The sequence below is a fragment of the Falco cherrug genome, chromosome 15, assembly GCF_023634085.1.
Source record: "Falco cherrug isolate bFalChe1 chromosome 15, bFalChe1.pri, whole genome shotgun sequence".
Classification (NCBI taxonomy): domain Eukaryota; kingdom Metazoa; phylum Chordata; class Aves; order Falconiformes; family Falconidae; genus Falco; species Falco cherrug.
In genome coordinates this window covers 3,257,984-3,282,633 of record NC_073711.1, presented here as the reverse complement: position 1 = coordinate 3,282,633, position 24,650 = coordinate 3,257,984, and the positions used below count along the sequence as shown (strand labels likewise).

Sequence of the window (24,650 nt, the reverse complement as noted above, 5' to 3'; positions counted from 1 at the left end):
TGGTGCTGGGACATGCTGCTTTGCCCAGCCGAGGAGAAGAGCGGGTTGTTCTGCCTGGCTCGGGAGGGTGCAGAGCCGGCAGTGCCTGGTGCCTACCTCGGCAGCACGCTGCGTGCAGGCTGCGAGTGCACACCGAAATTCAAGAGTATGTGCTGACGAGTGAAGAACTTCACCCGCTTTGTTTCAGGCGTCTCGGAGTGGTTGTCTCAGATCTGGGCTTGGCCAGGGCCTTTCAGTTTTTGCATCCCGGGGGCACAGCGTGGATCTGATGCTGCCTGCCCACCAATGCCCACGTGCGCTGTTCTCGATATGAATTTCTTTAATCTCACTCTTCTCAATGGGAAATTTGTGACTACTTGCTCTTCTTTGCTCCCAGCTTTATCCCAAAAATTCGTTGGGATAATGTCTGTGACATGAGGCCTTCATCCCTGCCTTGCATTTCTGTGGCTCCAAACCTCCCTAAATGCGTCCCTGGGACAAGTCCTCATCTTTCCGTGGGGATTTTGTAGAATATATTTTTGTAGAGCTGGGGAATGGTGATAGATGCAAAATGTTTCCGTGTAGCAGCACAGAGATCATCTTGATTTAGGTGAGAAATAAGTAGCGTAAGCAAGGCTAACTTTTGCATTAAAGAGAGCGCCAGGGAAAATGCCAATATCCTCCCTCTAAAAGAAAACAAAATGAAAAAAGAAAAAAAAAAACAAACAACAAACTCTACCTCATCTATGTAAATACATGAGCTTGAATATCCATGATTTCTTGCATGCCTGTGCAAAGCTTCAGGTGCTCTTTAAAGCTCAGATTGCTTTTTCGTATGTGAATTTGTGATATGATTTCTGTACTGCTTGTAAGAAATTATGCGAAATCTTTTTAAAAGATCTAATGAGTCCTGGGTTGTCTGTATCACATAACATCTGCGAACTGCGTGGTATGCATCAGGCCCTGTTAAGTATGTCTGCGTTTTTCTTCAAAAGATGCTATAACCATCAAAGATACTTACTATAAATTAATCTGAATGTGTGGATATTTTTTTCTTTACAGCTATATCTGCATATCCAAGATATTAAAGGGAATGTGTTTTCCTTGAAGGAGGTAGTTTGTATGTGGAGTTCTTAGGACATCTGCAGAGCCCATTTGTTTAATCTCAATTTATCTTATTTTACTCATTTGTGGTTTGTTGTGGGGTTTTTTTCCAAATGAAGTTTAATGCTAAAAGTGATTTGTAGAACTGGAATAATGCAAAGCTGAATCCCGAATGATGATAACTACTTTGAGGAGCAGGGATCTCCTGTTGGCTTTGCCATGAACAGCCCTTCTGCACTGAGCAGGTCAGCTGGCCCATGCCACCTGAGAAGCTGTGGCTAGCCCACAAGCTGCCTTTTCTTCTTCTCCAGATGAACATTCCATCTTGTTTATTGACGTGAGGATAAAGAGCAGATGCATACAGCAAAATACAGCTTATTAAACTGTGGTTTTGATTGGTTAATTACTTTCTCTGCGTTAATAGAGGATCAGGGCTGCGACTGTCGTTTTCAGAATTCAGCAGGTTCTTTTCTGCTGCTGTAGAAGTGAGTCAGTACAGTTCCTGCTTTGATTTACAAAATTGGATTTTAATCTCTTTGAAACCATTATGCTAAATCAATTTTTAACATAGCAGAGCATGGAGGTACAAAGCCCCTCTTGTTCTCTAGTTGCTAACTCTTTGGATGAGTGAGCACCATATAAACAAGACTTAAATGACATCTGTGTGGAAGAGCTTTGCCAGTATGGAAATACAGTTTTGCTCTATTACGACAATTAGCTCCTGTGGTGCGGACAAAGAAAATATAGGTAAAGCTGCGTCCGGTACTAAGAAAACCATCCCTGGGGCATGCAGCACGCGTGCAGGAGAGGTGCAGCCCAAAGCGATGACCGTGCCTGCGTCGGTGGCTCCGAGCAGGATGCAAGAGGACTCCATTGTGGTATTTGGGTTTTTGGGTTCCACCTCTCTCCTTAGCCGAGCTCCAGAGCTGTCAAGGCATCAGATGAATCACCCCTCTGATGTTTTGGATTTCTGGCAACAGTAGCAATTGGGCAATCATCCAAATCCAGCAAGAGCACTGATAGTAATGAATGGGAAGCTCATATGATTTCATACGGAAAGCAGGGCAGGAAGAGTTTCAAGATGACTATGTATGCACACATGCCTGCATTTCTCCTTTATCCTCCTCTTACTTTCCAAAATCCATCCTATCCCGCTATCTAGCTTGTAAATTGGCCTTACTGCAGGCAGGGGAGGCAGCAAAACCCTTATGAAGTACTGTGTGTAGATCCAAGCCCATGGTATTTCAGAGTGCTCAAAACCTCTGAAAATTCAAGGTTTTTTAGACCCATCCTTCTTGCCCAGCACCTGTCTTGAGATGCCAGTTGCACGTCCTGTTTTTGTTTTTACTCTTTTCTGGCTTCTCAAGAAAAAAAGGGGATGCAGCATATTATACTTGACCAAATTCACTTTAGTAAAATGCAAAAGTAAGCACAAAAGTTAATTGCAAAATAACTAGAGTTATGTAGGAAGATAAAGAGAAGATAAATTTCTTACTCCTTGAAAATCTCCTTTAGGGGGAAAAAAAAAAAAAAGTCAGTTGCAAGATTTGGGCAATTTGCTACATAATAAGTCTCGCTGCCTAAAAGCTGAGGATATTAGTTAAACAATGATCCAGAAATGAAATAGTTGTTTAACCCATCACATACAGATTACACCGGTGGAAGGGCGACATTAGCTCTCAGTTGGTACAATGTCAGTGTGCTGTGCCTCTTGTTACGGCGTGAAGGTCTGTGTTGGCTAGAAGCAGAGAGCATAAGCAAGTAAAGCTTGCCTTTGCACTTTCTTTTCTCTGCCTTGCCACTGCAATTAAAAGGGACGTTGCATTAATTTTTCTCCTTGTTAACCCAGGCAGCGCCCTCATCTTGGAGGCTCTTGCGGTGCGTTCAGGGTAGGTGAGAAGAAAGGGCATGGTTTGTGGGACTGGAGGAAGCACAGCAAAGGCTAATGTCAGACGTCAGCATTCAAAACAAGACTAAAGACTTGATTTTCCTGGTGGTGAGGCTGCCAGTTTAACTTTACGGTGTAGTACAGAGACTGTAAAACAAGTACAAGAGTATAAAACTGAAAATATAGTCTTGACTAATGGAAACATAGCGCTCGCTCATATGTGCTTTCCCATAATGCCCTTAAACTGTGCAGCAGTTCCTGCAGAAGATGGTCTCTCCTGTAATGTTGAGTGTCCTCTGCCATGGATTTAGACCAGGTGGAGAAGACTCCTGCCTTTGGGTTTCCATGGGACAAGACCGCAGGGGTCAGGACTCTGCTCCTAATGACCGGGCTGGTGACAGGCGAGCTGGCTTGGACCACTGATGTGGTTCAGCGGTGCCTGAAATACACAGCTTGCTTCCTGAGTGCTGGGATGCTTTTCGTTTAGCTTAGCCTTAAACTAGGGCCTGCCAACTCTTTCCTGCTTGGCTAAGGATATATTTGTCTGTCTGCGTGTGGCAGTGCAGGTGTAACACGGTGTACCGAGCAGCGTGGGGATGTTATCTGGGGAGAGATGCTCACAGCAGGCTAGTCTCCGGGTCCAGCAGCCGCAGCAGCCAGCATACCTGCAAGGAAATAGTGGAGGAGTAAATTTAAGAGAGGTAGTCAGCAGGAGAATGGACAGGGTTGGGCCAAGAGTCTGAGAAGGGATTTTTGTCTTAACAAGTGAAATTTGCGTTCCATCAAACCAAACTGTGGTGATGCTGATGGCATGAGGAGGGTGACAGCAAGTGCGTTCGACTGTCCTGCCTGTAGTGTCGCACCAGTGTTGCACATTTCTGGTTTGGTCTTTATTTCTGATCCACAGGGCTGTCCCTGCCCCTGCACACTTGCTTCCTTTTGAATAGTGCTGCAGCCGAGATCCCAGGGGTTTTTGCTTTGTTGGAAAAAATGGGTTCTGGTCCCCATTTTAGGCCAAACTGGAAACGTCCATGCCCTCGTAACCAGCACTGGTTTAACTTGAGGGTGGTGAGCACATGAATTTGCTAATAATCTGTGATTATTCCATGCCAGTTGTAGCGGATGGCTCCTGTTGACATTCAGCAAATGAGTTATTAATTATTTTCCTTTATATTGTCTGCCCTTAGGGCCAGATTTCTCAACACCTTTTGGCCTATGTTTGTTAGCTGCGTTGTTCGACACTGATAAGTTCTTTGTGTTCTCCTGTCCTGGTGTAGGTAATAATTGTTAGGCACCCCCCCCAAATGGCTGTTTCTTTTGCGTAGGTGATGGGTTTACCAGGTATGTTGCCGCCGCCATGTTTTGCAGGCTGTGGGGTGCGCGGTACCCTTTTGATAGGCAGCCTGGTGGCGGCTCTGCAGCATCCCGAGCTGAACCCCGGGGTAAGGCATGGCAGGGGGCTAGCAAAAATGCTCAGGGGGACACGCAGATGGGGGAGAATCACTGGAACCTTGCAGTATTGCCGGTGCTGGAATATAAAAAAAATATTTGAAAATGCGGCGCTGAACTACTTTGGTATGAGCCAGGATCCCAAAATAACCACCTTTCAGTTGGTAAAATAAATTATAAAAGTCTTTCAGATCCGAATGTAATGGTTGGGCAAATTAATCCATTGTTGTATTGTTATAGTGCTCTAATCATATTTTTATATATCCCAGGAGTTGGAACTAAGAAGCATTTTGCTGTCATTGCAAACACAATAATAAGAATAGTCTTAACAAAGTGACGTGCACTAAGTTGACTTTCTGCAATACATTTCAGCGGAAATTACAGATGCTTTTTACATTTCATTATCATTAAGGTACAAATAACTTTCTTGTATTGAAAACCAGGCCTACTTTATCTGGTTTAATAATTATATTGAGGCTCATTATGGACACCTTGTTTGTAATTCTCGCTTTTCTTATTGAATTCTAAATGCGTTATTACAAAAGTATGTACTTTAACAGATGGAGTATATTATGGCAATGTTTAGTTCCAGTTGATCTTTTCTAAAGAACATGCTGAATGATCTCAGGCTAAATAGAACCAAGTCAAAATCTAGCTCGTTTTTTTTTTACTACTGGCATTTTCCAGGCTGCTTGGAGGGGAGCAGAAACCAAGAAATGCCACTGAACTGAGCAGGGCAGCTGGAAGAGGTGGGATGATGAAGACCTTGTGATGAGGAAGAGGTGTGGAAGCTGCATCACAGGCAGGGGAGACTTTTCCAAGAAAATATCTTAGTTGATGTCAAGGTTGTCTCATTTGCCAGTGGGATATTGCTTTAATGGTGTTCTTTTTTCCTCTCCAGTTTACATAATGAGATCAAGCTAATTAAACCATGTCTAGCTCTGGGAAAAGATCAAAATGTGAGCTCTTTTTATTTCTTTTTATTAAAACCTTCACCCTGTAATGGAAGATTCTGGGAAATACTTCGCTACCAGTGCATCTTGCTCATCCTTGAAAAAATATAGCTCCTCTTTTTTACCAGTACTTCCTTGGTTTTAATTGTTTTTTCTTCTAGTTGATCATGTTTCAGGAACTTGCAAGAAGTGCATGCTTGATATGGTTGGGTAGATTAGGTAGAGGAGTAATAATAAGTAGATGCAGTGAGGTGTTTTATGTAAAAGCCAGCGACAGTAAAACCTACTGAGAAGTGTCTTTTCCTGTGGAGTTGTGGGGTAGTTGCCTAGAGCAGTTTATTTGGTGCACTGTTACACAGAGGTCATTGACCGGTGCCGTGTAGAGGCTCAGGGGTCTCCTTGGACCTGAGAACACTTTCTTACAGCCTCCTTGAATGTGAAGATTTTTTTCGCATGCAATTTTGCTTTCCTAAAAAAAAAATAATAAAAAAAAAATTATGGAGGGTAATGAAAATATAGTGATTTTTATTGCAGGTTAAATGCAAATAAGGACTTGTCACACTTCAAGTTTTAAGGGCGAGATGTTGTAACATCTCGTCGCTAGCTGACCGTCACACGCCGGAGGTTGCTGTCTCGCAGGGACTGTGATTCCGCGTCGGCAGTCCAGCCGCTGGCGTTGGCCTGGCGGCTTTTCCCAGCTCTGACGTGAATACCTGTGAGTACGTGTTGGTGGCATCGTTGTCATCTTGGTGTTGTCTGCAGCGATGGCGAGTCTCGATTATGAGAGGCTTTACAGGCTGATATTAAGGCGAGGAGCTATTGCCAATATTAATATATTACTGTATTAGATCATGCTAATTATATTTTAAGCTGAAATGATTTCGGGAGGATTGAGAGGCCGTGAGGGCTCTCCCATGCCTTCTCCCCCTTGCAGAGGAGGCAAGGTTCAAGTATTATTTTCTCTTCCATAGGGGAGGAACAGCTGTGTCAGGGCTGGAAGTAAGTTTAGACTGATTGAGTTGAATTGCAGAGTGCCTTTTAGGTTGCATTCAAATCACAGCAATTTTGCTTCCCTCTGTGACAGAGCAAGGAGCTCTCCACTTTGATCGTTGATGTAGACTTGGAGAGAAGGGAAGGGGGGGGAAGAGAAGGAAAGCTTTTGTTTCAGGCATGTCGTGTTTTCCCCACCTGACAGGGTGTCAGCGGGAGCTGTGCTCTGCCAGCGTTACCCACCCCACGCCGAGCCCCCGCAGAGGGGGGGGATCGGGGCGTGCAGAGGGACCAGGTTGTGTCTCGTGTACAATATTCCCGGCACCCAGCACTGTGTGGGTAACTGTGCCATCTCCTGATGAATAAATTGGCTCCGTGTGGAAGCAGAGCTTGATCTGAAGCTAGCAGGGTTCAGCACGAGCCTCTCTGCCTTCCTGGGCTTCCAATGAGGCCCTGTGAAGAAACTGTTTTGTGGGTTGGGGTTTGTTTTTTTCCCCCCTGTGTAAGATCTTAAAATATATTAGGGTTAATGAAATCAGTGAAATTGGGAAGCGCTGCCTGTGATGGACAGATGGCCAAAAGCACTTGGAAGTACAAGTGGTTTTGCACCAGAAGGAGTGCTGGGATCTGGCTGATGGATGGCACGTGCCGTGGGCATGGACCGGTGATGCAGGAGGAGGGAGTGCCCTGAGCTCCCGCCCCGCCGGGGCAATGCCGGCTTGCTCCACCTCATTTGCTCTCGCCCCATTGTCATAAATTCCATCCCTTCTTTGCAGACAGGATTTGAGCTCCCACATAAAATTTCTTCTTTGAAACAAACCAGTCCTTGTCATATTTAAACATATATGTGTGCGTCCTTTCCTGGTACAACTTCAGCAGCTAACTGAACGCCACTTAATAATGTTTTTCACTGTATTTCAGTCGTATGAATGTACATGAAAATTACAGTAAAGGCATCATTTTTTTAACAGCTGTGTTTAGTTGAATAACAGATTTAGAAAGTGCAGACTTTAATTAATCTGTGTTTTCTGCTGGGATTTCAGCACCATCTGATTTACTTTTCATGGCTGAAAAGTGTAATTGTAGTTTTTCCCTTTAGCTGCAAGTTTATTCTCCCAAGAAATTGATTTGGTTCTTCTTTTTCTTAAAGCAAACTCAATATCGAACTAATGGTACCTGGTATGCAGTGCACTCGCTTGGACTGCTGTGGGGTGGAGAACAAAAACCTGTCAAATGGCACAGTTTGCTCAGAAAGGCTGCGTTCCCTCCTCCCTGCCTCGCTGTATGTCGCAGCAAGCCAGGCTGCATCAGCCACCCAGCCCCAAAGGTAGGCTTGGAAGGGCTGCGGTTGCAGCAAGCAGTCCGGATGGTGTTCTCTGCTCGAGAGCTGGGGGACGGGTAGTTGACTAGGAGGTAAGGTCTGGCGTTACTGGAGGAACCTCCAAGCAGGAAGGATTTTCCTTATATATAATGTATTTTTTTGTAGTTGGAATTGCGGTAAGAAGACTCTCCCTCTCCGTATTTGCTCTTCATTGTAAAAATATGTTTGTGGGAGAGCGTTGCCCTAACTCTTCAGGTGTTGCTCAGAAAACCTCTGCAGGAGGTGCTGGTGGGTGCCTGGGGTTTAGGCACACCGTGGTGAAGGCGAAGCCATGGGCTGGGGAGCTGGGGCGATAGATTGCGTTTTATCACGCGCTGTCGATCACTCATTACTCCACCTCTGTTGGGATGAACGTGAACGTTGCAAATGTGCAGAGAGCTTTGGTGACTCTTATTTGGCAATTTTCTTTGAAAATCAGCCTGCTGTGGAAACATATCCTTGTCCCAGCCCTACTTCTGCCCTGGGATGGGGCTCCCTAGGTTGAGGGTGCAGACTCGTGCCTGGCACCCAGTGCAGGGTGGTCCAAGTGGCTCAGTCACGGCGTTCCTCTCACTGCCTGGCTGTGCTGGAGGATCTGCACAGTCACGTCCTCACCTGTGAGGTGTGGAGCTGTGCATGAACCAGCCCTTCTGCTGGCTTTCTCATGCAAGAAGAGCTGCTCAGACCCCGCGCTCGCAGTGGTTTGCTTCCAGGAGCACTATTTCTGAGCTGAGGTAGGGGGAAAGGAATTTTTTTTATAAAATAACAGCATTACCTGCATTCTTTGCTGAAGCCTATGTAATTTTAGTTACTGTCAGATGTACTTTCCCCCCATATTTATTTTATTAGGTTGGCATGGGTTTTGATGTCTTAAGGGCTTTGTGTGCAAAGCCCACAACGACTGAAGAGAAGCGATACATTTAGATTCAGAGTGTAATCTTAGGATGGCTGCTAATCTGAATAAGATAAAAAAAAATCTTGATGGGTTTTAAAACTTATTTTAATTAAGGTTTTTCCTTTCATCTCACCAAAGCCCTGAATTAGCTCCTTCATTCTCCCACAAATATGAATAGTCCCCGCTGTGTATAGACACTCTCACACACACAGAGCCTCAGCAGAAGGGCCAAACCCAGATTCAGAAGTATATGTGCCCGAAATGCTGGTGAAATTAAAGCAAGATTTGTGCAAAGTAAAAAAAGGCCAAACTAACCAGCTGCCTGTACAATAAGCTGGAGGGTGCCTAGGTACCCCAGCAGAGTCTTGAGCTCTCCAGCTTTCTATGTTGAAGAGTGTGGGACTGGGATAGCTGCTGTTACCAGCCCGTGGAGCTGTGGATTTGACACAGCAGTTTGCTGCTCTGTAGCAACTCGTTCGTATGTACATTTGTGCCTTTTTTCGATGCTGAGTGCCCCTGGATGGTTTTGCTCTGCTGGTTTTGCTCCATGTGCCTTGCCCCTGGAGGGGTGTGGGAGATGATGCATGGTTGGAGCTGGACACAGCAGGGACTTGGACCCAGGTCTCACTGGCTGGGAGACGATGCTGTGAGCTGCTCTGGGCATCTTGGGTTTGCAAGACATTCCTGGTGAGATTTCTGCTAAAACTGGCATATTCCTGTACAACATTTTGGCCTTGATGAGTTAGTGTTTTTCAACAGGAATTTTTCTGATAGCTTCAGTCTGAAGCTCTCATGGGCTTTCCTTGCCATGCAAGGTTTTTGCTTGGGCATCATTCGATAAACACTGGTGAGGACCCCTGGCTGGAAGGGCAGTTGGGACTGTGGGTCCCATCCATAGCAGGGCAGTGCAGAGTGTATATTCCCTTCCCGTGGGTGCACAAGCTCCGAGAGACAATTTGGAGAGGCTGTTCGGTGGGATGACCCGCTTGCTGCAAAGTTTGGCCTAGGCATGGTGCCAGCCAGAAGCAAGGCTGACAAATAATCGGAAATCAAAGGAGCCACCTGCACGCCACGGGGAGCTGCTCACCGGGTGGTAAGCGAGCTGTGCCAGCGCTCATCGCCGAGCCTTGTTCTGCAGCCCCGCTTCCCAGCGTGCTGGGGGGGCAGCGCAGGAGGGAGTCGCTCCCTCCCTGGCCTCGCCGTGCCCTTGTTAGAGATTTTTAGAGGGATCCGAGGTGAGATTGTGGCTGGACGGATGTGCCAGGGTGCTGCTTCATCAGGGGGAGAGCCATTGGGGGAACATTGAGAGTGATGGGGCTGGGCTGGACCATCTTTGGGGATGCTGATACTGTGGCAGAGGAGAGGGGACAGCCTTGCCGAACCGAGACTGTCGCTGTGAAATTCCCTCCCTGAATGGGGAGCGCCCCTTTGGCCGCGTGAACCCCATGGGCTGCATTGCCAACAAATAGCCGGGGCGGAAAATTAGGTCTTTTTAAGAGCGTTTTTATCCTCTGCTGGTTGGTAAGAATGGACCCAGCGAGCAGGAGGGAGGGAGGCAGAGGGGTGGCGTGATATGCAGATGCCTGTGTCACATGCACATGCACCGGCTGCACTCCTCTATGTGTTTTCGCCCAGCTTGGAGGCTGGCAGCTCATGCTTCTTCAGAGAGCAGATAGTATTGCTTTCGGAGAGAGCGCACCAATGTGAGATGTGCATACGCCCGTGTGCGCGTATGTAGTTGCTTGTTTTCTGTGTCGAAGGCAGGCGTGTGAAATCACAGCCCCTAGCTGCCCCGTGGCTGTAACCCCTGTCATGATCTAGCCCAACGTAGCCAATTGTTGGTCCCATCAGCCTTGATAGGATCTCTTTTAATCAGCTGGCAAAGGAAATTCCCTTGCCAGCCATTCCTCCGAGGGTGTACTGGGGGATCCAGCGGAGGCCTGCCCTCTCCCCCATGTGCCGGCTGGAAGGGGAGGGAAGCCCATCCACACAGCACCAGCAGAGCACTGAGAAAGAAAACTCATGTTTGCAAAGCCAGGCCAAAACCTGAGGATTTTTATAGCATAAATATGGTACCTATAGTTATTTATGCACCCTCCTCAAAGGCTATTTACACCCTCTCCCTGCTTTTGTGCTGTTGGCTGGAGAATATTCTTATATTAGATGTTTTTAGCAGCATGGGGATGTTCTCCAGCTGTCACCCGACTGCAGGACCATACATTTCCAGTGCTCTTCCTGAAAGAAGAGGGCAATTCGTGGACTGTGACCCCTGTGTTGTTTTTTATTTATCGTAGTGTAAAACACGAAGCTGCCCTTGGAACATGTTATTTTTCACGCTCACGTAAACAGCGGAGACCACAGTCGTGAGCGCAGGGGTGAGGCTGAAGCACTGTAGCGCTCCTGTAATTGGGATAGTTAATGCAGTTTGTCACTTCGGTGCCTGATGAGCAGCGCGATACCTTTGTCTCTTGTTAGAAGGAGATGATGGTGTTCGCAGGGTGGATTTCATTTGCTGCTATCAGAGAAACAAGGTTGTGTTCAGCGGCCGTTGTTAGCGGGCAGCATCCCTGCCCGTGCTGGTGAGGACGCCTGGGCGCTGCCTGGGACGTAGCTGCTGACCGGCACGCTGCCACCGTGCTCCATCTTTGTAACGTGACAGCGAGAGGGCTCTTCTTCCCTGCTACTGAACTGGAGATGATGCTGTTTGATTTCCATCTATCCTGCTTCCATCGTACCAGTGTCATGGCTATGAAAGCCAGGTTTGCATCTCGGATGCCAGGCGTTGCAGTGAAGGGGAGAAGGGAGTGAATATGCCTGATAGTAATGACAGCAATCAGTTCATAGAGCTGAAGGAGGTAGCTCGTTGCATCAAGGGCCAGGAGTAAGTTTTTTCCCCATTTCCTGCATTGTGCAGTTGATCAGGAGCAGCGTAAGGTTATTTTATTGTTTCCAGGAGCGCTGGACCCAGCCACCCTGCTGGAGGTCGCATGCTTGGCTTGCTGCATCATTGATCCAGCCTGCTATAGCAAATTCTTTATGCCTTTTAAATGGGGACTTGCACTTAGAAAGCAAACAATCTTAACGTTTCTGAGGCTGAAAGCAGCAAAACTGGTGGCTTTTGTCATTAGGGATGCTGTCTGCGTTGATCACTCCCGCAATAATGTGTGAATCCAAGGGAATGTGCTATCCAGCAAAGGGGGTTTGAGAGCAATTTTTATTTTTTTAATTTTTTTTTTAAATGGGGGAAAAGGGAAGGGATTGTAGCTTCCTTCGTGCTGGGGAATTGGGGCTGGCTCCTCTGCAGTGGCTGCAGTTACATGGCACTCCTGTGACTGGGCTGGGGAGCTGAGTGTGGGTTTCCCTCATTCACACCATAAAGTTTCCAGTTCGGTCTATACTGGCCAGCATCAGTGCGCTGAGTTTGTCAGCTACCTTATACAGCAGCTTTGCAGTCATGGCTATTTGCTTATGACAGATAAACAGAAATAACTGCATTGTCTTTAGAAAAACGTCATGTCCCATTAAAATACCGACATCGTGTATGAGATTGGTTTTGTTTTTAGAAATGCTGAAGTAATGGCTTTTTGTGTGAGGCTTTTCCCCGGAGTCGTCTCCGGGAGCACAGAGCATGTTTTAGCTCAGTCTCTTGCGTTTGATTTTTGTCTTCCTGCAGTTTTGGTCTCTGTTTTACTGCCCTTTATTGAAAAGGTGGTTTAGCGATCCTGTGCCCGTCATGGTGGGTCATTGCTCCGACTTGTGCAGCAGTTCTGTGGTGCAGGGGCACAGAGATGCTCCCGGGTGGCTCCCGAGCATCTTCGGTGCTGACAGGGCAGCTTGGACAGGACAGCTTTGATGCCGCTTTCTGAATCGCATAAAATGGGGCAATAATGCTTGCTCCCAGTTAGTGCTTGGAGTTGCCCACCTCCTGTGGTTCAGCTGCTGAAAATTGTAATAACGACGCTATGCTATCACCAGTCAGACGGAGAGTTTTTCTTATCCCGAGCTGAACTTTTCCGAAGTTGCCTGCCAGGTTTCTGTGCTGGGGGCTCCACTCCCGGTGCCCGCAGGGGCAGAGCCATCGGATGCTGCCAGCGGGGGAGGCTCAGGCGTGTGTGCAGTGTTGGTAAATCCTCTGCTTTTCTATTTTCCTTACTATTGTAGTTGTCCCTTTTGCAACGACTACAATGAGAAGGCGACTTTCTTATCATTATTTTTTGCAGAAAGAGCCTTCCGACTCCTCCTGAACCTGCGAATGGATTTCTCAACCTCCAGCCATCCGAGGTGTAAATAAGATAGGAGAGGGGGCTTTGCATGAATCCTATCTTCCTGCCGGCAGCCCACTGTCTGCCTGCTTAGTTTTGCATTTTCCTTCCATAGCATGGATTATATTTATTATTTTTTTTTAAATGCTCACCAAATCTGTTGCTAATTATTGCCGCCGCCGAGCCGATGCTGTTGTTTGTGTCGGGAGGTGCAGCCGTTGTGCAGCACGAGGGGCAGGGACCCCCAAATTCCGAACAATCATGATTTACTGTGCAGCTTGGGCAAAGTGCATTTGTTGCCTTGGAAACAAATAGCAGCAGTGAACAACTAAATGAAATTTATGGAATCAACTTCAATAAATCTTGATGATAAATGTGCAAAAACATACACGATTTGATGAAGATCTACAGTATGCAGATGTGAAGGATGATAGTAAGTTATATAACTGCTTCGGCTACAATTTTGGACTGCCATAGTCATGTTCCTATAATCCGGGCTTTTTTGTTGTTTCTGAGGAAGCTGTCTGTTTCTTTTCATAGATACGGCATTTAATTTTAATTTCCAGGGTATCTTTTAGTTTAATTGGCATGCTGGATGATTACAGAGTGTTGTTTTGTCTTTTGCAGATCCTGATTCATATCTAACTTAGGATAAAAATAAAATTGAGAACTGTGGCAATCTAGGGGAGCAAAAAGTGCCATGTCGCACGCCTCCAAGAAGGGTGCAAAATTTCACAAATTAATTAAAGCATTTATGTAGGACATCTCCCTAATTCCGTGTATCAGCCTTTGTGTTTTGCAAGACAGGGACAGGTTAGTGATTTTGTAGTTACAGTCTAGCTCTGCGGCAGATTTTTGTCTCATGTGGAAAGGTCCCTGTATTTACCTGGGCACAGGGATGGGGTGGTTTTTCTGTATCACAGCAAGTGATATTTTCTGAAATTGATATTTTTTGTTTCTGGTTTGACCTGTGGATCGATAAGGGTTCAGGAATATCAGTGGACTTGTCTGGAGACTATGTTGTAAACCTTTAACACAGCCCTTAATGCAACTTGATGTTTTTCCATTAGTTCCCTTACCTTGTCTTGTTACAGGGTCTTATTTTCACGATTTTCTGTCGGGTCAGGAAGCACAGGGAATCTTTGTTTCTTCCTTTCGTGAGGCGTTGGGCCCCAGCTTCACGCTGCAGCTGCGGTGGGGTAGGTGGCAGCCGGTGGGGGGGTTGCACAGGGCAGTACTGCTCCCTGCCCGTGCCTTCTGCTGCAGCCGTCCCGGCGGTGAATGGAGGGGTCCCACGGCTGGGACCCAAACCCGACCCAGTCTGATGGGCAGGGGGATGGACATTAGCATCTTTAGGAAATTGCCTCCCTATATCTTCAGCCAATTTCTCTGCAGAGGCATCTTTTTCCCTCTGTGCCTCATTAGTGGGTTGGTTTTGATGAATATTGGAGGTCTACCAGATGGACTGGTCATATCTTAAACCTTGGCCCTCCCTTCCCTTCTCTTATAACCCTTTCATCTTCTTGGCTTGCTCCTGGAATAAGAGATTGTTTCTGAGAATAAAGACTTCACGTTAGTGCTGTCCTCAGACTATCAGCAAGTAAAAAAAATAAAGCAAGTTGTAACGCAGGATCCTGCCTCTGCCTTAGCGCGTGGTTTGCTGCTGTTATTTCAGACGCACCCGTTTCTCTTTGTTACTTGGATCTACCCAGATTCAGAGCCAAGCCCTTAAGTTGCTAAGTATCTTCCAGCCCACAAAGTCAGCGCTTCATCATGTCAGCCGTAATATGTTGTACGGATTTAGAAAATCCCTACGCATGTAAAGTATCTAGCCTGCAAATCATCCCAGGTCTGCACGGGTACCGGTGTTAGTGAAGCAGCTTCGCAGAACCCAGCGCTTGCAGAGACCAGCGCGATGCGTTTTCATTGATTTGGTGCTGGGCACACTCGTAACCTTGGCTGGGGTCGAAATTCAAGTTTCCCTTAGATTAAGGTGTGGAAGGCTGTAAACCTGAAGGGCTTCCTCCAGAAGCCCTGTGCATGTGTGATGGTTTCTGAGTGCGCTCTGATGTTTACAGAGCCCTGTAGCTCTTCCCATTAACATACAACTGCATACGACAGGTTGAACTCCATTAGGAGTTAAATTTAGTGACTCTCTAACTTCTTTTTGATATGTTTTTATAATTTCATTGTATTATGACACTTGGTTTTAAATTTGCATGAGTAAATGAGCCTCTCACTAAGTCAGGTAAAAAGATTTTTCACTTATCTACCATGAAATAAGACATTAAAAAAATAGTGAGAGTAGGAAGCAATGTATCCTTGACATATTTAGTTTACATTTTTTTCAACTGTGCTGACTGAACATTTCTAACTATTAATGATACAATAAAGCTGTTTGTACTGCCTTAACAGGCTAAATAATTTCACATTATGAAGACATTTTGTAATTAATTTATAGTATTTTGTGGGAGAACTGTATTTTTGGAAAATGCAAGTTTACATTTAATCACATTCATACCTGAACGGTAAGATGCAGCAAGTGAAAACTGGCCTTTTACGGGTCACCTCAAAATAATACAGTCCATGGGTGCGATTAACACAGCAAACAACCTTAACTGGGCTTCCCATAACTTGTCTATTAAGCTTCCTGCAGGATTACTTAAAAATGCGTGTTGGTCAGTGAAGCGCCTGCAGTCGGTTGAAGGTCAGACCACTTCATCCCTGCCATCATCACAGGGAGTTCCACCAGCTTCTGTTGCACTACCACAGATTTATGGTCTTTTTTATAAATGTATTGGAACATTTATTCAGGATAACCTTGGCAAGACCTGAGCAACTTTGAGATCTGCACTTTGATGGTATTTTTCCCCTCTCCTTTCCTATCCAAGAAGAGGAGAGAGACCATCCAAGGTCCCGCCGCTGGTGGGATTTGGGGCATGTATCTGGGGGAGACCAGCTTGGTGCTGGGACAAGAGCATCCCTTTGTTTCAAATGGGTGAAACGAGGATGAGCAGCAAGGAGGTAGCACCACCACTCGTTTGCTCCTGACCTGGGTTCTGGTGATGAGCTTACGCAGCAAAGCTCCCTCTGTTAATTACCTGGCTTTTTGGCTCTCCCCATCTCTCCTGACATCACCGTTTTTAATCTGTTTGTTATTGATTTTTTTTCTTTCTTTTTCCCCCCTCCGTTTCGTTAATAGTGACAGATGCTTTTAATTAAAAAGAAAAGACAAAACAAATTCCCGAGTAAAACAAAAAGAGAATATTCTAATTTGGTGTGACATTATGAGGCAGAATGGCTCCTGGCATGCAAGGTACGGAAAAGGTCATCTTCCACTGCTACAGCCTTTTGCAACGGTGGAATTAAGTTCAAACTCAGGCTGGTTTTGAAGTCTTAAGTCTCTCCGGGGATTCCTTTCATAACATCTTCGAACTGGATAACACTACAGTAAATGAAATACACTGCACTGGATTAAAGGGTTATTTCCCCTGTGTATCAAGCTGACACAGAATACCAAACCTCAGGTTGCCTCTGAGTTGTCTCTATCTGCTGATACCCTCTGCTTTACATAACAGCTCTCCAAATTTTTGCAGGGAAAGTTTTGCCATTATTTATTCGGCTTCACCGCTTGGTGAATGCGGAACAATTTTATGCAGCAAGGAACCAAAATAAAGCAACTAAACGGGAAGAAATTTAATGGGCTTAAAAATGTGAAGGAAGCAATGCAGGAATGAGCAAAGCTGCCTCTTCAGGTCTATTATGCTGCTCTATAATTTATACCAAAACACAAAATATAGATATCTCTGCATTGCCACTCATATGTTTAGCAGCACAGAGCTTGCAATAACAACAGGGTATGATCCATGCTACTGTGCTTCTTATCTGACTGTACCAAGAGTTAAAATTTGTTAAGGATCATTTGCAATGTGTTTTGTTGTAGAACAAATGTTCATTTTGACTTTGAACTTGGTGTATGCTGTAGCTTGTGCAGATTGCATTTAGCACCGGGTAACCAAACCGCTGCCATCTGCACAGTGCCAGGGACCACCATGGCTGAGCTCCAGAGCACGTCCCTCCTTCTCCGCACTAGGGAAAAGATGCGTGGCTTGAAACACTGGAGCAGCAGCTCCTCCAGCTCCGCAGTGGCTGCCACAGCCTGGGGAGGAGCAGTGGGTGCCAGGTCGGACCCATGGAAGGTGCTGTCTCCTTCCGTCTCCAAACAGCAGATTGCAGCAGGCGTGCATTTAACCCGCTCTGAAACCACAGAAATTGTCTTGGTTCTTCCTTTCCCCCACCAAAACACTGATGAAAGACTGCTCCGAGATCGGGGGGAGCTCTCAGATGCTAACTGTGCAATAACTTTTCTGACAATGAAAACTATTTCTTGCCTCCTCCCATTTTATTTTGTCCAAGGCGGCCCAAGGCTGGCTGGGTCATATGGAAAACTGGAGTTGTCTTGTAAAATGTGTATATAAGATAAAATGCACCATCTGTATTCTGGAGACATTTGGATTTGGTAAGAACAGGGCACTGTGCTCCATATATTGGTGCCTACCTCTGGTTTCTGGTCTCTGTATTGAATCTGCCTCCTGCCTCTGTAGCTCAGCATCCTCCCACAATGGTTTTCTCTGGATGTACTTACGGATACCACTGGAACAACCACCACCCGCTGCTTGCTCCCCTCAACCACGCCCCAAACCCCGCTCCTGACAGGGGCCGGTGTGGGCAGCTGCCCATGCTGCCTGCTTCTCCTGAGGATGGGGGGAGGCTGCGTCACCTCTCCCTGGTCACGCTCGTGCTCTGCTGGGCAAATTAGAAATTGGAAACATGGGTGGTTTCCATTAGCTTTTGGGATGAGGTGCGGCGTGGCTGGGACCTGCACGCTGACCTTGGGCTCTGTGGAAGCTGTGCAGCAGGAGTTGTGCGTGCTGGCAGGGGTTTCTGCTGGTGTGCTGCTCGAGGAGGTGGCTCTGCAGGCATCAGGTTCCTCTGTTTCCAAGTGTTATTCACATATAACACCCACACACATTAAAAACATGCGGGACATGATGGTTTTGGGTTTCTGCTGTCCACGAGTAATTAAAATCAATGGCATTTTTAGATTTACCTCTCACTGAGCAATCTGGGAGGAGAAGTAAGGGCAGGGAATTTGCATGTGCTGCTTTTCTGGGTAGGTTGGAGGTACCCGCACGCTCCCGCACTGCAGCCTCTGAGACGGTCTGTGTCTTACCAGGAGGTCTGAAATCTCTCTGGAAAAGCTGGGACATATTGAAAATATGCTCAGAGCTTTAGCACTTCCTCCAGATTATTTCTTCGAGTATTTAAAAATATATTTTATAACACTAAAATAAATGTTAATGAGTCTGCATTGCTTACGGCTAACAATAATATTTCTATTTAAATACAGCAGCCTAGCAAGGCATTCAGTGGTGGAGGGGCTGGGTGAGGAGACCTGGCTTTTTGCTTCTGACTTGGTCCTTGATGTCTTGAGCAGTTTTATTCTCTTGTGCTTTGCTTACCCTGTTCTGCTAAATAGCAATGAAAAGCTTCCTTGCTTTGTTAAAGCGCCTAGGATTTACCAGAGGCCTCTGGGCAAGTGTTAAATACTGAGCTGGTTATGAAAAGTGTTATTTAATATTATGTTTAGACCTCTTCAGTGTTAGCATGTGTTTTTATATACTGTTTGTGGTGACCTTTGTGCTTTTCCAACCAAATAAGGACAGTCTCCTTGTCTCGGGGACTATTTTTTTTCCACTACCAGGTACAGCATCTTCTAAATAATTTGGTAAATATGCCGTTTCGGGAATGCTTTCGGTGTCTGTGCTGGGGCTGGCGGTGCTGGAGATGCCAGTTGTGTGCAGAAGGTGGGAGAGTTGTCACAAGAAAAATAATAGCGTGGAAGTCCGTTCCTCTCGTCTTTGTTCTTTTTTTCCATTACTTCCAGCGAAATTCTGTTTTAAGGATCCCAACCTACCACGCGCAATGGGCAGTGATTTGGGGAGGCGAGCGGAGGGGAGGGAGGGACCCACCTGATTGCAGCCTCAAGGAGTCTGCACGGAGCGGGGCACGGAGTCAGCGGGGGGAGAGGTGTAGGTGTAAATGGGATGGCAGGAATTCAACCTTGGCATCATGTCAAAGGCACGGAGCCCTTCTCCGAGCAGCTGCATACCCCGTGACTGCAGGAAGCCAAATGGTTTGTTTGTGTGTTTACATGGATATGTGGGTCTGTGTAGGGGAAAGCCACTTAGCAGAAATCCTGCTATTAAAGCAGATGGTGGGAGATCAGTCTGGTTTTTAGGGGGATACTTGCTGGTATGGTGACCAAGTTATTAATTCCTTCCTGTGCTAGGAGTCCTTTCAGCGTTACAGGGTATGGGTGAATTGTGTTTTCTGAAACTCTGCACTCCTTCCATGCTTTCTCAAAAGCAGTTGAGCTGATGTAGTATTTCGGAAAGCAAAAGAGCGTTGGTCAGGTTTGTTGCTGCGGTTCTGCTCCCTGTGCTCCTTCCACACTGCCCTCTGCTCAAGCCCTTTCCAGGTGCTCCCATGTGGTCTGCACCCACTGCAGCTCTGTGGGCAGCCTGGTTTGGGCAGCTGCCTCGTGCCCTGCCTGCCCTCTTGCGAACCAGTGGAAACCCCTTTGCTGCTACTCAAATGCTTGTTGTTATGCTAGGGTTTTCTCCTTCCATTTTAGAAATTGCTCTTCCCCTCCCCCCCTCCCCCCCCCCACCATATTACTGACAGCTGCATTCTCTTTGACAGTTGTGATATTTGTATGTGTGCATAAAAACAGTAGGAAGCATTTATGTAGGTGTCACTAATTTAATTTAATTTAATCTGATATGTATGTATAGAGAGGATGGTTCTGCACTAAAGTGCTTCTCTTTATTTTACAGTCTCCATCGTCATCAAATACAACTCCTTTCATTCTCCTCTTCCATTCACCTACCCAAAGACCAAATCTGGAAATAGTAACCAAAAGAGAAGCCCACGTCATCCACAAAGCAGGGAAAGGTTGAAATAATTTAAGGGTAAGTAATTTTTTTTGCCCTTATTCTAACTTGAAGCTTTGTGTGTAAAGCCACAATAGTAAGTGCAAGGCTGTATAAAGAAGCTGTTAAGCATATACGTAGCTGCTTCATGTGCAAAGTGGAAAAAATGACTGAAATGCTGATTTGGTGATGAAGGAAAGCTATAACGGCACCTTTTGCAGGTGAGAAAATGCCCAGAAGGGCAGCGTGCTGGCAGTTTGGACTGTTGGTACTATTTCTTCTGGCCCTGGTTCAACCTGCACTCCTGCCTGGGTAGAAGCGGTGGATCTGCGCAGGCACGTGGTTCTGGGCTTGGGCTGGGCTGGAAGAGCTTTCCAGTTGAGAAGGAGCTGGGAGTTGGGCGTCTCCGGCTGTTGAAGAGCTCCTTTGTCATTTCCTTCCCCCTTTTCCACTTAAAGCATCACTCAGCGATGGTAGCGAGCTATAGCTGCTGTTTGCGTGGTGCAGGTCGCTTTGGCTCGCTGTGGCTTTCTGCGGCCCCCCCGGCTCTGTGGGCTCCGTGAGCTTTTCCTGGAGAGCAACCTGGCAGTGTCTGCGCCAGGGGGGTCTGAAGGAAAACGCTGATGGGGGCTGGAGGAGGGACAAACCCGAACGGCAGAGTGAGCAGGGCCTCTCAGTGGAATTGTTTGCCTTAAGGCTTTTCTTTTGCTGTGAGGGTGGCGAATAAGATAGGAAGAGATATAAAATCAGCTTTTGTGAAATTCAGAACCCTAGCTGAAGCATTAGTAATCTCCAAATGTTAGGGAATGCATTTTCCCACCCTAGTCCCAGATCTGTGTCTGCATATATTGCATTTCCACACATGTTCTGTTCTTTCATAGATGGACAGGATATGCGTTTGCTTACATTTGAGAACTTAGCTTTAAACATCTGGGTTTTCTGGTTTATTGCTGCCTTTTTTTTTCTTCCCCCCCACCCCACCCCGCCCCGCAATGTTTGTTCATGCAAAATTCATATCTGGGAAGGGCATCTTAAATCCCTGCTTCTGAGTCAAAAAGGGAAAGTATGGAAGTGAAAAGAGAGATTGTATCATTTAAGAAATATGATTCATGAATTAATCCTCGTCTGCTACACCATCTGTGGCATGTGTTTCAATACAAAAATCCTGTTTTTATATCTCTGTAAAAAGCTTTCTTCTTGCTGGCTGCCTGAGTTTTCTGCGGTGCTAATGGGAAATTAGCTTCTTTTTGGGGAGACAATGGTGATTTTTATTTGCAGCCTGGGCAGGGGGCCCCGACCTGTATCCAAGCTGTAGGTCGGTGAGGGGAGGCAGAGCCTGGTTTTTCAGGGGTGGGTTCAGCTCTCTGTGTAATGCCAGGAGCCTGACTTGCAGGCAAAGCCCATATGCGACTGCTTTCTGCACTGGAAGCATGGCTGGGGCTCCCAGTGCCGTGGCAGGGATGGTGCGGGAGATGGGCAGCCAGGGGCAGCAGTTGCAGGCAGCTGTCTACGTTGTTCTGCATAGGAGTGAAAAAGAAGGGCTTGTTTCTAAAAGTGGACCGGTAGGGTATTTTGTACTTGGTGCTCTGGAAAATAAACAACTGAGGTGGTCCCTATCCTCCGTTTTTCTGCTAATGTTGTTATAATCTCTTTGTAGATACAGAGAAAGGGGGGTTGCCCATCATTGCCTCAAAGAGGAGCTGCTACGCATTGTGCCTTTGTGAGAAATGGGGAATGATGGGGCACTGGTGTTTTTTGGGGGTGACTGGAAAAGGGTCTCCTTTCTCTAAGTTGATTCCTTGAATTGTTCTCCAGGTTTTTACAGGGAACAACTTTCCTTTTGATACATAGTTCTCAGGTTTCTATTCCCTAAGCAGCACACCTGGCTTCTGCTGGAGTCAGACCTGAGGTGTGTGAGCCTGTTCCTCCTTCGCAGACAGGGTCCCCCAGCTGGACAGCACTTCAGCACGTGCATCCATCATCGATCCCTTTCCTAAACAGGGACATCTTGCTGCCTGGGATTGCCCCATTGGTTTTCTCTTCTGCTTCACGTAGGACGCTGGTAAAAGCTTGAGCATTTTCCTCTTTACTCTGGAGGAGGATCCCAAGGTGCTGGAGAGGCTGGATGGCCAGGGCCCTTGCCACAGCCTTTTCTGGGCTGGTGTCACTAATGTGCTGTAAGTACAGCTCCGGTGAGCTCCCAGGCACTGATAACGCTGATAGATGGAGGTTATCCCGGAACTCAGTACCGGTGGTGAAATATTGCGGGTTTATTGCCTTTCCATTCATTTTGTTTTCACGCCTTTCTGCCTTCCTGACTCATTGCTGTTCGGCCTCTGCTTGCAATTTCTATTTGCTGTGGTAACACCCACTGGACAGGACCAGAGTGCTGCAAAGCACTGATGCTTGCAACTGCTTTTGGAGCTTTTTATTTTTTTAAATTGAGCATCTAAAGCCAGGACAGGTGACAGAAAGGAAAACGTTAGTGATGCCTTTTGTCAGAAGCGTGAATAAAGTATGAAAATGAAGAAGCAGCAGAAGAAATGCCTCTTGCATTGTGCATGGCAGGCGGGCGTGAGGAGTTGAGCCAAGAATGCCTGCTGCCATCCCCGTGCCCAGCACAGGCTCCGTCCCCAACGGCCTCCCAGCTGAGACCAGCTGCCGAGATGGGGCTGATGCTGGGAGACGCTCTGGCCCATACCCAGGTGCTGAGCCCATTCAGGCTCCTGCATCAACCCTGTTTTCCCTTTCCTCTCCATTATCACAGACCCCTTTCTGCCATCTCTTTGGGGAATCCTTGGATCACAACATGAGAAGTCAAGTCCACAAGCCCCGAGTACCCCAACCCTACTCTGAGTAGCTGCGTGTTAAGGGAAAAAAAGTCAGCAGTGGTTCAGTGAATTCAGAACTGGAATTAGGCTGAATTACAACCTTCTGCATGGAAAATACTTGTGGGAAGGCAGACCAGAATCGACACCCGGTTTTCAGTCCATCTCACACAGACACAGCTGGTTTTGCTAGTGACTCTGGCTAGTTTCTTCTATGCCTTTACAATATTTTGCAATTTTGTATATTTCTTAATTGCTTCAGTCGTTTCTTAAAATCTGAGTTTCTGAGCTTGTTTGCCATTCTTTGTCCGCTCCATGCTCCAGTCTGGGAAGTAGAGGTTGTTTCCTGGGGTCTGTTCTGCAAACCTCCAGCTGCTCCCTGCCATCCGGCTGCTGCTGGCAGCCACACAGGCAATCACATTGCCACCATCTCCATACAATGGGGGTTACAGACTTTGTACCTTGAGAAGGTCCTATGCTTACTTGTGCAGCCAGCGGTAAAATTTTGCAAAAAAACCCCTTTCAGACCCCGCAGGAGCTCCACTAGTAGAAAAAGAAACGACAAAATCAACAAGCGGTAAAACAAACAATTGCAACCAGAAATGGGAAAAGAGAAGCAGTCCAAGCATTTTGATAAGTGTATTCCATTAGCCATGGTTTTTACTTTTTATTTTAAGCTCTGATTACAATTCGGCAGCTTTTATTTAAAGAAAAAAAAAAAAGGTGTTTATGCTTAGCCCTTATTTCCACCGCAGCATGAGTTTGTAAACGAGGGGCTCTGGCAGATCCCCCCTGGCTTCTCCTCCCTCCACAAGGTGCCCCCTCATCAGTGAGGGTCCCCGCTCGTTAGCGGCTGTGGCAGGGAGGGTGACGATGCTCGGTGGCAGAGGACACGTGACAGCAGCCGGTTTCTTGTGGGAAGCTAATGAAGAGATGAGAAGCATCGATTCACCATCTATTTGTTAGGACCCCAGTGAAACAGCTGTTTGTTTCTCATAAACAATTATGCCAAGACGGAAATTGGCTTGTGTCTGTACGTACTTTTTGGATGGGGAAAATTAAGCAGTAATAGCTGGAAAAATAATATGGGCTATGAGATAATAGATGCCTAAGGGATAAAATTAAACAGTATTTTACAACGAAGGAAGAGCTTTTGGCAATAAATGCTTTGCGTTTGACTTCTTTTTGTTTGCCAGAGGACTGATGTTGTTTTGGAGAGGTTGTCCTGGGATGTATTTTCCAAACAGATACAGGAAAACAGTGAAGGTCTTTTTTTTTTTTTTTTTTTTTTTTTAATTCCTCCTGAGAAGGATGGTGCCAAGGCTGGGGTACAGCTCACACTGCCTGCGCAGTGGGTGTGTTTGCTGTGACTAGATGTGGACACCGGGGCTTTGAGAAATGCTGCCAGTGCAGGAGCATTTTTGAAAGAAAATGGCTAGTTCTACCAAGCAAATTGGGAACAGGAGATGGGTTAAAGGCCATAGGGAGCCCAAAAAGCTCAGGCAGGGGTGTGTATGTTTGACACCCTGCCAGGGTTTGAGCAGAGTTTGTTATTTGTGACCTGCCTGTGCTGATAGTTGTGTGTCTGCACGTGCTGGTGTTGCTTCTTGGCTGGGTTTGATCTGCTGCAGAAGCCCCTTTCTGATCCCGCAGCGGCAGTGGGATTTGGTTCTGTTCTGCTGTCCCTCCACTATGTGCTTTTCCATAACTGCTCCATCAGCACCTTGCCAAGGGGTAGCTGGGAAATGCTGTTTTCTCCATTTCAGGTGGCTCACACCGCCATCTCCTTCAACTTGGGCACGGGGGGGTGCGGAGTCACGCTGGGCAGACGCCTTCATTGCCTCCTGGTGCTGCCAGCAGCCACCCCCACCAGCACAGGGCTTGCTCCCCGCCGCGCATCGCCAGGGCTGCCCGGGCACCGTCACGGCCAACGCTGGGCTCCTCTTC

General features: G+C 46.7%; 1 protein-coding gene across 1 annotated transcript in view; it reads left to right on the top strand.

Annotated features, from left to right (window-relative positions):
• The window catches only part of NEXMIF (neurite extension and migration factor), a 173,074-nt gene that overhangs the window by 94,794 nt on the left and 53,630 nt on the right, over positions 1 to 24,650 (top strand). Inside the window, exon 2 of the mRNA XM_055727650.1 lies at positions 19,780 to 19,914. The gene's annotated coding sequence lies outside the window, so the exon portion shown is untranslated. The remainder of the gene's footprint in view (positions 1 to 19,779; positions 19,915 to 24,650) is intronic.